A 12,579-nucleotide genomic window follows, 5' to 3' on the forward strand; every position below is an offset into this window, starting at 1 on the left:
TAATCACTTATACCACACGAGGAATGGCGTAAAAAAATAAACTCTAGGGGTAGGGTTGTGCTAGGGTTAGGGTTGGGCTAGGGTTAGGGTTGAGCTGGGGTTAGGGTTGAGCTGGGGTTAGGGTTGGGCTAGGGTTAGGATTTTTTCAAAAGTAAAGAAAAAAAAAAAATTATGACGATATGGTGACCAGTGTTGAGTGCAAGTGCTCGCTACTTGAGTTTACATCTGGTGCTCGGGTATGCACTGAGTATCGCGGGTGTTCGAGTGACATGCTCGAGTCTCTGCCCCATATGCTTCGCGGCCAAAAAAAGACATTGCTGGGATCGGCTGCCATGTATGAGCGATCCCTGCATGTTTTCTTTTGGGTGTCTAACAACCGTGAAACATGCGGGCGGGCATGTCACTCGAGCACCCGTGATACATGGTGCATACCCGAGTACCCGATGCAAACTCAAGTTACTTACGCTCAAGACTAATGACAACTTATTCAATATGATGACCTAATGTTATCAAATTCTGTCGTACCTCTTGGTTCAAAATGTACACTATACCACTTGATAAAATCCTTGAGGGGTATAGTTTCCAAAATGGAGTCAATTGTGGGGGGTTTCCACTATTTAGGCTCATCACGGGCCCCCGAAATGCAACATGGTGTCCGCTCTTGATTCCAGCCAATTTAGCATTCAAAAAGTCACACAGTGCCCTTCTGAACACTGACGTGCGCCCAAACAGTGTATTTTCCCACATATGGGGTATTGGCATACTCAGGAGAAATTGCACAACAGTTTTTAGGTTCCATTTTCTCCTCTTACCCTCGTGAAAATAAAAAATGTAGGGCTAAAACATCATTTTTGTGGAAAAAGTTTGATTTTTATATTTTCAAGGCTCCATGTTACAAACTTATGTGAAGCACCTGAGGGTTAAGGGTGCTCACCACACATCTAGATAAGTTCCCTGAGGAGTCTAGTTTCCAAAATGGTGTCACTTGTGAGGGTTTTCCACTGTTTAGGCACATCAGGGGCACATCCGCTAATTATTCAAGCAAATTTTATATTCAAAAAGTTAAATGGTGCTACTTCCCTTCCGAACCCTGCCGTACGCCGAAGCAGTGGTTTTCCCCCACATATGGGGTATCGGCGTACTCAGGAGAGATTGCACAACAAGTTGCATGGTGCAATTTCTCTTGTTACCCTTAAGAAAATGCAAAACTGAGGGCTGAAAAACATTTTTGTGGGGAAAATGTGAAAATGTTATTTTCACGGCTCAATGTTATAAACTTCTTTGAAGCATCTGGGGGTTCAAGGTGCTCACCACACATCTAGATAAGTTTCCTGAGGGGTCTAGTTTCCAAAATGGTGTCACTTGTGGGGGGTTTCCACTGTTTAGGCACATCAGGGGCTCTAAAAACGCAACATGGCGTGCGCGAATTACAAAAACAAATTTTACATTCAAAAAGTTAAATGGCGCTCCTTCACTTCTGAGCCCTGCCATACGCCCAAACAGTGTTTTTTTCCCACGTATGGGGTATCTGCGTGCTCAGGGGAAATTGCACAACAAAATTTGGGGTCCATTTTTTCCTGTTACCCCTGCAAAAATAAAAAAAATTGGGTCTAAAGTAACATTTTTGTGAAAAAAGTTAAATGTTCATTTTTTTCTTCCACATTCCAAAAATTCCTGTGAAGCACCTGAAGGGTTAATAAACTTCTTGAACGTAGTTTTGAGCACCTAGAAGGGTGTAGTTTTTAGAATTGTGTCACTTTGGGTATTTTCTGTCATAAAGGCCCCTCAAAGTGACTTCAAATGTGATGTGGTCCATAAAAAATGGTTTTGCAAATTTTGTTGTAAAAATGAGAAATCGCTGGTCAACTTTTAACCCTTATAGCTCCCTAATAAAAAAAAAATTTGGTTCCAAAATTGTGCTGATGTAAAGTAGACATGTGGGAAATGCAAATTTTTTAAAAAAAAATTGACAAATTTCCAATTTTTTCACAAATAAATGCAAGTGATATAGAAGAAATTTTACCACTATCATGAAGTACAATATGCCACGAAAAAACAACCTCAGAATCAGTGTGATCCGTTGAAGCGTTCTAGAGTTATTATCTCATAAAGTGACAGTGATCCGATTCGTAAAAATTGGCCTGGTAATTAACATGCAAACCACCCTCGCGGGTAAAGGGATTAACCAGAATTGCTAATTTAACAGTGGGGGGAGGTGAATTGTTCAGGAATAGTTTACCTAAGACACAGGCAATGCATTGAGTTTGTGTGACACCATTTACTTTCACACTATGGTCTGCCATTGAGTTGTTCAATTTCACACCTTCCTGGGCCACAGGTATTGTTCATGCTCACACCTAGGTCAGCCAATGTTTATGTGCACGCATCACTAATTTAATTAAACTGTCCTAATCCAAACTGCCTGTGATGAAAGCCGGCCGGTGGGTGCAGCTCTCTGGCGCCCCCTTACCTCTCAGGTCAGTCAAGGTACTGCACCTAGAGAAAGTAGTGCCAGGAAGCTGCAACCAGCGCAGGGAACACGGTAGTGTGTTATCCCTTCAACGTCACTAAACCGTAACGTCACTACACAGCACAACTCGCTAGCGCCCTCTTAGCCTCAGGTCAGTCAAGGAACTGCACCTAGGATAAGCGGTCGCCAGGGAGACTGTCCTGTAACCTACTGGGTATCGGGGCCCTCTGTAGTGAGGGCGGTATATATATCTTCCTTGGCCGCGCCAGGAATATATATATCTGAACCTCCGACCGTCACTACCAGCCTTCCCCAATCCCCAGTTGGTATGCTGCCACCAGTCCCTATTTTAGATATACGCCCAGTCCGTGAATGGGCCTATATCGGGTCAGGAACCAACCCTGGGTAGCGTTTTTGGCTTGAGCCGAGCTCACACGGACGTGCGTTCGTTATGCAGAATAAAAGGCAGGCCCACAATTACTTGAGGTAATTGATTATAATAATACACTAGATACACGATATACAACTAAATATACACAGGTATAAGGTCAGGCTAAACTATACAACAATGGAATACAACACACAGAATCACCACAGCATATCAGTTACCGGTTTCTTGATTTTCTTGTGACGCAGGGAGAGGATTCTGCGATCGCAGGCACGGTTCTTTGTTACAGGCTGAGGCCTACCACCGCATGGTCAAACTGCTCCTCCCCTTGGTGGCCTCCGCTGGTGCTCAGATGTTCAACACACCACTCTTGGGTCAAGACTGACTTGTCTCTTGTCTGTCCTGCTATCTTACCTGCCCCGTCCCGCCCACTGCTGGTGAGGTCAGCTGGCTCAGTCTCCACCCTCAGGTCTAACTTCGATCAGAAGCCCAAATTCTATGGAACCCAATAACTTCTTCTGGGATGGTCTCAGGATACCCACAGGGGTTCCCACGGATTCGGGCCGCCGTAACCGACCTTTTGATATCAATTATGATACCATACGGTCCTCAGGAATGGCTCCGCGCTATATCTTGGCTTCCAGAGCACGTACAAACATCTACCGCGGAGGCTTGTGTGCGCAATGGCTCCGGGACGCCGTGATATTTTTTATTGGCCCATCCCACGCAACATGCGTGTACTATTCATGTTTCTATATCTTATGCCTCCATGCTTGTGACAGACAAAGAAACTAGTCCTATGGGACAAATGGTCAGGTACAGATAGACGAAGCACCCCCCCCTGCTGGCTGTGTTTCCTCTCGAAGTCTTTGAAGCTCCTAGCATTCAAGTGTTAAGTAGGCTTCTTATCTTACAGGAGCCTGGATGGGGGGAAACTATCTAGTTGACGTTTTAACAGAAGGTCCCAAGGGTGGGGGCTGCTGAAGTGTGGCCATCCCTGGATATGATTTATCATTACCAAGATGGCGGCTACAGGTTCATCACACCTCCCCCTATACGAGGGCGCGAGGGGGTAGCACATTCCTGTGTTCCCCCGTGCGTCCTTCTGCACCCTCCCCTTGCCGGGATAACCCGTCAGCGTTACCGTGGTCACGGCCTCTTCTGTGGCGAATGGAGAAGTGGTACTGCTGGAGAGCGAGGCTCCAGCGTAGCAACCTGCCATTCGACCCAGAGACCGTGTGTAACCAGCTGAGGGGGTTGTGGTCCGTCTCCACGGTGAAATGGCTCCCGTACAAGTAGGGCTGCAGACGCTGCAGGGCCCATACAATTGCCAGGCATTCTTTTTCCACCGTGGAGTAAGCCACCTCCCGGGGCAGTAGCTTCCTGCTCAGGTACAAGACAGGATGTTCCTGGCCTGTCGTGTTGACCTGACTTAGCACAGCACCGAGGCCAAAGTCACTGGCGTCGGTCTGTACCACAAACGGCCGGTCGAAGTCGGCAGCTTGCAGTACAGGGGAGCTACTTAGGGCGGCCTTGAGTGCCCCGAAAGCTGTCTCGCAGGCGACTGTCCAGTCGACTGCGACGGGCAGCTTCTTCTTGGTGAGGTCCGTCAGGGGCTTGGCCAGGGTGCTATAGTGTGGGACGAACCTCCTATAGTACCCGGCGGTCCCCAAGAAGGACATCACCTGCTTTTTGGTCCTAGGAGTGGGCCAGGATGCGATGGCATCCACTTTCCCCGGTTCTGGCTTCAGAACCCCCCCGCCTACCCGGTGACCCAGGTAGAGGACCTCACTCATGCCCAGCTGGCACTTTTCCGGCTTGATGGTCAAGCCTGCCCGGTGGATCCGACCGAGCACCTGCCGCAGGTGCTCTAGGTGATCCTCCCAAGTGGGACTGAAGACTGCAATATCGTCCAAGTACGCAGCCGCGTACCCTTCAAGTCCCTCAAGCAGCGTATTGACCATCCGCTGAAAAGTGACAGGGGCATTCTTCATGCCGAATGGCATCACTGTGGACTCGTACAGTCCAAAAGGGGTGATAAAGGCAGAGCGTTCCCTTGCCGCGGGGGTCAGAGGAATCTGCCAGTACCCCCGGCTCAGATCCATGATGGTCAGGTACTTAGCCCCGGCCATCCGATCGAGCAGGTCATCGATGCGTGGTATGGGGAACGCATCGGTGGCCGTTACAGCGTTGAGCCCCCGGTAGTCCACGCAGAACCGTGTAGTTCGGTCCTTCTTTGGTACGAGGACTACAGGCGAGGCCCACGCGCTGCTGGATGCCTGGATCACCCCCAGCTTCAGCATCTCGTCTATCTCTTGGCGCATGTTTCCCTGCACCTCGAAAGAGACCCGATATGCTGAACGCCGGATCGGCGGGTGATCGCCAGTGTCCACGTCGTGGACAGCCATCTCAGTCCTTCCGGGCAGGCTGCTGAACAGCCCCCGGAAGGGGTGCAGGGTGGTCCCCAGCTGGGACCGTTGGTCCTCCGTGAGCTGGTGGCCAACCCCCACATCCTCGATGGACCCACCCGCCTTGGCTTGGGTGAGCAGATCCAGGAGGCTTTCTACCTCTCCTTCCTCGGGAAGGTTGCACACTGGGTGGGCAGTCGCTTCCCGCTCATGATGAGCCTTCATCATGTTCACGTGGAAGGCCTTCCTCCTTCCACGGGCGTGATCCAGGGTGACCAGATAGGTGACGGCATTGAGTTTCTGGTGCACGAAGTAGGGACCTTCCCAGGCTGCCTGAAGCTTGTTCTGTGGTACGGGGACCAGTACCCACACCTTTTGACCCACCTGGTAGGTCCTCTCACAAGCATTCTGGTCGTACCACCGCTTCTGGTCGGCCTGGGCCTGGGCCATATTGTCCTGCACCAGCTTTGCCAAGGCCATCATCCTGTCCCGGTGGCGCACGACATACTCGATGACCGACACCTCGGGGGTGGCCAAATCCCCTTCCCATGCTTCCTTCACCAGAGCCAGGGGGCCCCGTACCCGTCGCCCGTACAGGAGCTCAAAGGGGGAGAACCCCGTTGAGGCCTGCGGAACCTCCCGGTAAGCAAATAGGAGGTGTGGGAGGTAACGCTCCCAGTCTCTCCCGTGGGAGTCGACCAACATCTTAAGCATCTGCTTTAAGGTGCCATTGAACCGCTCACACAGGCCATTAGTCTGTGGGTGATACGGGCTGGCCACCAGATGTTGCACCTGCATTTGCTTACAGAGGGACTCCATCAGCCGCGACATGAACTGGGTCCCTCGGTCGGTGAGCATTTCTTGGGGGAAACCCACTCTGGAGAAGATCTCCAGTAAGGCGGTAGCCACCTTGTCGGCCCGAATGGACGACAAAGCTACCGCTTCCGGGTACCGGGTGGCATAGTCCACTACCGTGAGTATGAAGCATTTCCCGGAGTGGCTGGGAGTGGACAGAGGTCCAATAAGATCCACAGCGACCCTCGAGAAAGGCTCTTCGATGATTGGCAGAGTTACCAGTGGGGCTTTGGGGAGCGGCCCCGCCTTCCCCACCCTCTGACAGGTGTCACACGAACGGCAGTAGGCACCCACCGCGGCTCCCATCCCAGGCCAGTAGAAATGCTGAGCTATCCTGGCCTTGGTTTTAGCGATCCCTAGGTGTCCGGCCATCGGAATCTCGTGTGCGATCCGCAACAATTCCGCCCTGAACGGATAGGGTACCACTAACTGTCGGTCCCTGGGCCACGCCTCCGGTGAACCCTGCTGGACCGTTACCCGGTACAGCCGTCCCTGGTCCCAGACCACACGCTCGCAGTCTGACTCCATGGGAGGCTGTGCCGCCTGTTCCTTGAGAGCTTTCAGGCTGTCGTCTGCTTCCAACGCAGCCTGAAATTCCTGACTTGATGTGGCCAGAATCGACGAAACTGCCACATCCTCCGTCAGCCCCTCCGGGCATGTCACCTGGCCGCTGTCTGACCCGGCAGACACTTGGTCAGAAGTGGGGAAGCCGTCGGACCTCTGCAAGGCTCCTTGGGCTCCGGCGCTCCCACTCCTGGTGACAGCGGCTATGACCGCTGTGACCGTGGGTAGTGCCTGCTTCCCCTCTGTTTCTGACCAAGCCGCCCGATCAGGCAGGCTTCCTAGGCCTTTGGACATCTCGGATGTGGGGAACTCCTGCCCTGGGGTCTTACCTGGCGGCTCCTCTCTTGGGACACCCCCACCCCCCATGGCCTGTTCCTCCCCCTGCAGTGGGCCTATACTCAGCAGCCTGGATACCCCTGGGAGCCCTACACTGCCGGTAGCTGCCCCCCTCTCCATCCCTGAGCTTCCCTCTACAGAATCCTGCCCGCCCCCTCCCTCACCGGAGGACAAGAGGTCACGGCACGCCGGCTGAGCACCTCTGCGGGCATCCCCACACTCCCCACCTGCTTTCACTAACCCTGTTTGTGTTGTGTCTGTGCAGGTGTTACCCTCAGGTTTCACTCCCTCCTCCTCAGCAGGACACATACTACATACAACATGGTTGGCATTAGCAGCAGACAAATCAATACACTCTTGGGGGGCCGAACTTGGGGGTTCAGAGGGTACATACTGCGATACTAGACGCCCCAAGTCGGTCCCTAATAAAACATTTGCGGGAATATTTGGCGTTACTCCCACCTCCCGCATCCCCCTTCCGGCACCCCAGTCCAAATACACCATGGCAACGGGAAGTGCCGGCTCCACGCCTCCAACCCCGGAGACGGAAAGAGTCTTTCCTGGTACCAAGTCCTGGGGGGACACCACCTCAGGCCGTACCAGTGTTCGTTCAGCGCCCGTGTCCCGCAGTCCCATGACCGCAGAACGGCCTATGGTGACGGGTTGGATGTTGTCCAGGGACCTACCACCACCCCCTCCCACACACAAAATATTGGGCGCTCTCTGGGACTGGGATGGGGTCTTTTGGCGCTGGGGACACTCAGCCCTAAAGTGTCCTGGTTTGTTGCATAGATGACAACGTCTTACGTCTGGTCCTTGCCTGGAGAGGGCAACAGGGGGATACACCCCTTGTGTTCTAGGGGCCGGGGAAACAGGGGCATGACTGGGCTTACCCCCTCTCCAGGTGCTGCTGGCAGACTTCTTCAGCTCAGGCGCCCTGTTATTGGCATACTCGTCTGCCAGGGCGGCTGTAGCAGAAGCCCCTGTTGGTTTTCGGTCACGGAGGAACTGTCGGAGGTCCTCTGGGCAGTTCCACAAGAACTGCTCCGTGACGAACAGTTCCTGGACCTCCTGGCGGGTAGTAAGCGCTAGACCCGAGGTCCAGTGCTCTGCGGCTCTCAACAGCGCCCGCATATGATCGGTCCAGGTGTCCTTGGGGCCACGCAGCAGGCTCCGGAACTTCTGGCGGTACGACTCGGGAGTGAGGTTGTACTGCCGGATCAGGGCCCGCTTGATGCAGTCGTAGTTCTGTACCTCCCCGGCAGGTAAGTCCCCCAAGGCATCCAGGGACTTACCCCTCAAACGGGGGGTCAGGTATCTGGCCCACTGATCCCGGGCCAGATGGTGCTGAAGACAGGTCCGTTCAAATGCCACCAGAAAGGAGTCCAGGTCCCCATCCTTCTCCAGTAGAGGGAAGTCCTCAGCTCGGACTTTGGACGACTTGGTCTCCTGATGGGTTGGTTGCTCTAGCGGAAGCCCCCGCTGGGCCAGGTCCAGTTGGTGCTGGCGCTCCGCAGCTCGCTCTGCACGCTCCGCAACCTCCCGGCGCTCTGCAGCTTCACGCTCCGCAGCCCGCTCCGCAGCCCGCTCCGCAGCCCGCTCTGCACGCTCCTCCTCCGCTGCCTTCTCTGATGCTGCCAGGAGGGTTTTGTAGACGGCATCGCCATGAGACTGGAGACTTGCCATAGCCGCTTGTAAAAGGGCTTGTGATCTGGACAGGCTGGGCTGGGTAGGTGGTGGGCAGCCCACTGCGGGACCGTATACTGGGGACTGGCTCCCTGAGGTGCCCGGGCTGGACTCCTCCTCGCCATGAGTAACAATGTCCTCCCCTCCTGCCACACGGACCGTAGCATTAGCCTCTTGCAGGGTCTTGCTCCTGGTGCCGTCTGCCATCTTGGTAACCGACACCGCTGCAACCCTGAGTTTGCACACACCTTGTTATACTTTTAGCCTGACCGTCTAACGTTGGGCTGACCTTAAGACTCCAGCAGTGGAAGTTACCACTGGCAGTCTTTAGTGCCTGGGAGTAGGGGTCCCACAACACTATTATTCTGCAATCCCACCGCTCTGCCACCAATGTGATGAAAGCCGGCCGGTGGGTGCAGCTCTCTGGCGCCCCCTTACCTCTCAGGTCAGTCAAGGTACTGCACCTAGAGAAAGTAGTGCCAGGAAGCTGCAACCAGCGCAGGGAACACGGTAGTGTGTTATCCCTTCAACGTCACTAAACCGTAACGTCACTACACAGCACAACTCGCTAGCGCCCTCTTAGCCTCAGGTCAGTCAAGGAACTGCACCTAGGATAAGCGGTCGCCAGGGAGACTGTCCTGTAACCTACTGGGTATCGGGGCCCTCTGTAGTGAGGGCGGTATATATATCTTCCTTGGCCGCGCCAGGAATATATATATCTGAACCTCCGACCGTCACTACCAGCCTTCCCCAATCCCCAGTTGGTATGCTGCCACCAGTCCCTATTTTAGATATACGCCCAGTCCGTGAATGGGCCTATATCGGGTCAGGAACCAACCCTGGGTAGCGTTTTTGGCTTGAGCCGAGCTCACACGGACGTGCGTTCGTTATGCAGAATAAAAGGCAGGCCCACAATTACTTGAGGTAATTGATTATAATAATACACTAGATACACGATATACAACTAAATATACACAGGTATAAGGTCAGGCTAAACTATACAACAATGGAATACAACACACAGAATCACCACAGCATATCAGTTACCGGTTTCTTGATTTTCTTGTGACGCAGGGAGAGGATTCTGCGATCGCAGGCACGGTTCTTTGTTACAGGCTGAGGCCTACCACCGCATGGTCAAACTGCTCCTCCCCTTGGTGGCCTCCGCTGGTGCTCAGATGTTCAACACACCACTCTTGGGTCAAGACTGACTTGTCTCTTGTCTGTCCTGCTATCTTACCTGCCCCGTCCCGCCCACTGCTGGTGAGGTCAGCTGGCTCAGTCTCCACCCTCAGGTCTAACTTCGATCAGAAGCCCAAATTCTATGGAACCCAATAACTTCTTCTGGGATGGTCTCAGGATACCCACAGGGGTTCCCACGGATTCGGGCCGCCGTAACCGACCTTTTGATATCAATTATGATACCATACGGTCCTCAGGAATGGCTCCGCGCTATATCTTGGCTTCCAGAGCACGTACAAACATCTACCGCGGAGGCTTGTGTGCGCAATGGCTCCGGGACGCCGTGATATTTTTTATTGGCCCATCCCACGCAACATGCGTGTACTATTCATGTTTCTATATCTTATGCCTCCATGCTTGTGACAGACAAAGAAACTAGTCCTATGGGACAAATGGTCAGGTACAGATAGACGAAGCACCCCCCCCTGCTGGCTGTGTTTCCTCTCGAAGTCTTTGAAGCTCCTAGCATTCAAGTGTTAAGTAGGCTTCTTATCTTACAGGAGCCTGGATGGGGGGAAACTATCTAGTTGACGTTTTAACAGAAGGTCCCAAGGGTGGGGGCTGCTGAAGTGTGGCCATCCCTGGATATGATTTATCATTACCAAGATGGCGGCTACAGGTTCATCACACTGCCATTTTAGGTGACCAAGACAAGATGATAAATCACAAAAATAGATGAGTTTCACATACTGCTGTACATGCTTTTTTTCACAAAAAAATACAGCAAAACCTGATAGCCATGTTCAGACTAGGCATTTTTTAGCGTTTTTTCACCACCCATTACTTTCAATGGGTGAAAAACGCCGAAAGAAGTGACATGCTCTATTGTGCAAAAAACTATGCAAAGCAAAAAATATTGATGCCACAAAAAACAATGTGGGTGAATTCAATTTTTGAAATCTCAAAGACTTTGCTGGTACTGTAAAACGCAGCTAAAAATGTGCATAAAAAAGCTGAAAAAAAGCCTAGTATGAACATAGCCTTGTATTTCAAAGAAAGAATCATTTGCGATCCCCTGCTGTAATGTCTGTACACTCCCCACCCAGCCCAGGTTCTGTGGTATGATCAGACCACAACCCTGCATGGTAATACACAGTCATTACACAGTATACAGTACACAGCAGGGGCTAATTTATTAGATCTCATGCACACAGTTTGGTTTTCTTGTCCTCAGTATTTTGTGCATTGCATCTTTTGTTTTACTCAATAGAGCATGCCACCACTTTTAGCATTTTTTTCAGCGCTTTTCACCTATTGAAAGCAATGGATAGTTGAAAATACGCTTTAGAAACTCTGAAAAAAAAGCAGGTATCAGATTTTGCTGCATTTTTAGTGAAAAAAGCAAGTATAGCAGCATGTAAAACACATTTATTTTTGTGATTTTCCAAGTTTACCATCTTGTCTTGGTCACCTGAAATGGCAGTATGAATTAGTACCGTTTAATTAAAATAGTGAAGCATACAAAGTAAGCATTGGCTGACCAAAGTATGAGATTGAATGTAATGTTCATTACACCTAATAGTTTGTGCATAAAACTATGCAATGCACAAAATAGTGATAACACAAAAAACAATGTGTGTTCATGAGAGTTCTGAAATCTCAATGAGTTTGCTAGTACTGTAAAACGCCGCTGAAAATTTATATTAAAAAATACATAAAAAATGCTGATGCTGAAAAAAAAACGCGTAGTGTGAACGTAGCCTTGTATTTCAAATAAAGAATCATTTGCAATCCCTTGCTGTAATATATGTACACTCACACCCCCTCCCCCGCCTTCCCCAGACCAGGTGCCTAGGTTCTGTGGTATTCATTCACACCAAGTCCCTGCATGGTAAGATACAGTCATTACACAGAACACAGCAGGGACAGATTTATAAGATCTCAGCACAGGAACATTTAATTTAAACACATCCAATTGTGGAAGTTATTATTTCAAGATTTATTGATTAAAATGAACTTCTGCTCGTGGGAAAACCCTTTCAATCCCCCTAAAGTAAACATAGCTCAATCTGACTCACTAAATCTTCCATTTACTAAAGAAGAGATTGCCACGGCTATTTCAAAATTGAAGGCCCATAAAGCCCCAGGTACGGATGGTTATCTGAATAAATATTATAAAATATTCCAAAACCACTTACTTTCGCCTTTATCGTCTTTTTTCAATTTTGCTGCTAGCTAGTTCATTCCCAAAAGAATCATTACACACCAACATTATTGTCATTACCAAGCTAGAAAGTAATCCAGAACTGATTCAAAACCATAGTTCCATTTAATTCCTAAACGCCGATGTCAAAATTTATGCCAAAATTATACCTGAGAGACCGAAAAATATCATTCCCACGTTAATACATTCTGATCAAATAAGTTTCGTGAAAAATAGACAACCTTCTGATGGCCCTTGCAGGATTATAAATCTAATATCAACAGTTGAAGGAAGGAAAAATTAAATCCATTATTTTATCCCTTGATGCAGAAAAGGCCTTCGATCGTATTAATTGGAACTATATGTTAGCCACAGTTAAAAAATTCGGATTCTAAGGCCTTATACTAAATTCCATTCTAGCTTTATATTCAACCCCAACGAAAGCAATAGTAAATAATCACTACCCTAATATATTCCCATTTGCAAA

The 12,579-nt window shown here is 50.3% G+C and overlaps 1 protein-coding gene across 8 annotated transcripts in view; it reads right to left on the reverse strand.

Annotated features, from left to right (window-relative positions):
- Positions 1-12,579, reverse strand: part of PIP5K1C (phosphatidylinositol-4-phosphate 5-kinase type 1 gamma) — a 633,992-nt gene that overhangs the window by 474,678 nt on the left and 146,735 nt on the right. The window lies entirely within an intron of this gene.

The sequence above is a fragment of the Phyllobates terribilis genome, unplaced genomic scaffold, assembly GCF_046119375.1.
Source record: "Phyllobates terribilis strain yellow unplaced genomic scaffold, ASM4611937v1 Scaffold_1__5_contigs__length_1240528914, whole genome shotgun sequence".
NCBI lineage: Eukaryota > Metazoa > Chordata > Amphibia > Anura > Dendrobatidae > Phyllobates > Phyllobates terribilis.